Raw genomic sequence first — 2,546 nt, 5'->3', positions numbered from 1 at the left:
CCCTAACCCTAAAGCAAATGAGGTGACGTGGCGATCGTATCAATTATCGTAATAGATAATTATTGCACAGCCCGTCATTGATATGAGCATGCGCCGTAAATAGAGTTACCAAATATCACCGAAACCTAGTGTCACTATGCGAGCTAATTATATTTGTCTGAATAAGATGAATCAAGCATCGTATCTTGGGACGTCTGTAGCCTGACCATAACAACAACAGAAAGATAGTATATCGATAAAACGTTACCGAATTCCCGATCAATATCATTATATTTAGGGGAAACCCCTTTTAACATGGCCAAGCTCTTAGTTGTGTTGATTTGCCGAGATTCATTGCGAGAATTATATTCGCAGTTTTCCTTTTATGCTTTTGAATGGCTTATATCCCATAAACACTCCCAGGGAACGATTGTGTCTTGTTTGGTTCCAATGCTCGTGGAAGCGATGCCTATAAGGTATAATGTACTATAGCACTACAGGCCATATAACATTTAGGTTTTTGTTCTCGTCTCCTTCCGCCTTAATTTCTGATTTGCAAGTTTTGTGGTACTCTAGGCCGGTTTATAATCAGAATCTCACAAAACCCCTTCTTTTTCCCGAGCACTCACTGAAAACTACTATGCAGTCATGTCTACAGTAGAATTCATCTCGACCTTTGCAGGACTTAAACCCCATTAAAAGCTATTAAACCAAGATAACACTCATTGAAGCAGCTCAACTGATTAAATCAGATCTTCTCTGGTTGTGTACAAGTGTCTGTTTTCAATGTGCGACATCGCAATAAAGCTGGTATTACAGCTTCAGTTGGGTAACCGATTATAAAGGAAACGAAAGGAAACAATGGTATGTGTACCATTGTTCACGAAATGAGACAAAGACCTGCTTTTTGTTAACCAGCATTCTTCAAAATGAGCAACATAATGATTGTTGACTTAACACAGTTTGGAAATAATTTCTTCATATTTTTGGTGTTATCTGTCGTTTACATATCCTTCCTAAAACACAAAAGTGCGACCCTCTCCAAACATCTAAATTAGCTAAAAATTTAGGACATGTTACAAAACTTTATTTTCTAGAACCTATTTAGAATAATTTAAATGTAGCTTTTACTGTTTTTTGTGGCATCCTTCAGAAGTGAGCGGTCCGATACCAATATTTTCGGTCAAATCTCCACTGATATTAACACGGGGAGTTGGCTAGCTATGCCTTGCCCTCACTCATATTTTACAAAAGTGCGACCATATCTGAACATCTAACCTAGCTGTAATTTTAGGTCATGTTAGAGAAATATATTTGCTAGAAGTTTTGGAGAATAAATAAAATATTGGCTGGTTATTTTTCACACAGTGATGTTAACTAGGCAAGTGTCCATTCTCCCAACATAAACTGCTCAAATAAAGAAAGTCCGCAGTCATAAAACCCGTCCTACACCATAACCTGATTTTGTTATGACAATTTGATTGATACGGTTGTGTGCGGAAACTTGTTAGCTCCAATCTGATACCAAATTTGCTACCAAACACTCAAAAGCGACAAAGATTGATGCCAGTTTATGGCTTTTAGTGCATTTTCAAAAGTTGCAAATCAAAATGAAGCACGCGATCGAAATTGCTTAGCGTGGCAATATGGTCAAGCTTGCTTGCCTACGATGGGTCCATGTCGACTATCCCAAGTGCGCTTAAACGGACAGTAACTGCAGTATGCTAATTTTACATTGAAAAAAAACACACACATCCCTCACGCATCAATTCATGAAAACCCTTCAGACGGGAACTAAAACATGATTTTATTATACGGCCTAGAGTAAACTTTTGCGTGTCGCTATCTCGCCCCCTCGGTATGGATCGCGAAGGCCCTTTGGCAAAGACTATAAACCCGAGGAGACTCACTGACTTGATTTTCAGTATAAAATCAACACGTTCATGAGCTAGAATATACCGGTAGGTGTGTAAAACCGTGTTGGCGCTTAGTCGCCGCTTAGTCGCTGTCGCGCCTTTGGCGCTCCACTCCGCTCCCTCCTCGGTACAGATGATGGTGGATGCGATATCGCTATTTTGACGTCGCCATTGGATTAACACATAATCATGAAATCTTCACAAACAATTCTAAATTTGTTATGTGGTGTCAAAGCAAAATTATCTTACTCTAAAACCGGTGGGGTTCTGCAAAGTACCCCACTGCAAGTATGTTAATTGTCCATTTATAATCGCTAACCGTGTATTGTGAATGGGGCTGTCAGCCCTGTATCTTCGCCAGCCTCGTACGTCCGTGTTGCGTGTCCTATGCCGCCTGCTCGGTATGGATCTCGAGGGTATTTGGCATAGGTTTCCTTACGGGACCAAAATTTGGGCAAATGACCTATCTGGTACCCGCAACCTATAACTGCTACATGCGGGAAGGATAAGATTGTCTCGTACTTCCATAATTTGAATAAATTGAATATATTTCTGAAAAGTGATTGTAGCTGTTTGAAACAGTTATGCGTTGCATTTTGGGATCCATTACTTCCGCTCATTCTAGACTGGCACATTACAATAAATTGAACA

Source organism: Amphiura filiformis, chromosome 13, assembly GCF_039555335.1.
Source record: "Amphiura filiformis chromosome 13, Afil_fr2py, whole genome shotgun sequence".
Classification (NCBI taxonomy): domain Eukaryota; kingdom Metazoa; phylum Echinodermata; class Ophiuroidea; order Amphilepidida; family Amphiuridae; genus Amphiura; species Amphiura filiformis.
Note: the sequence above shows the minus strand (reverse complement) of the source record.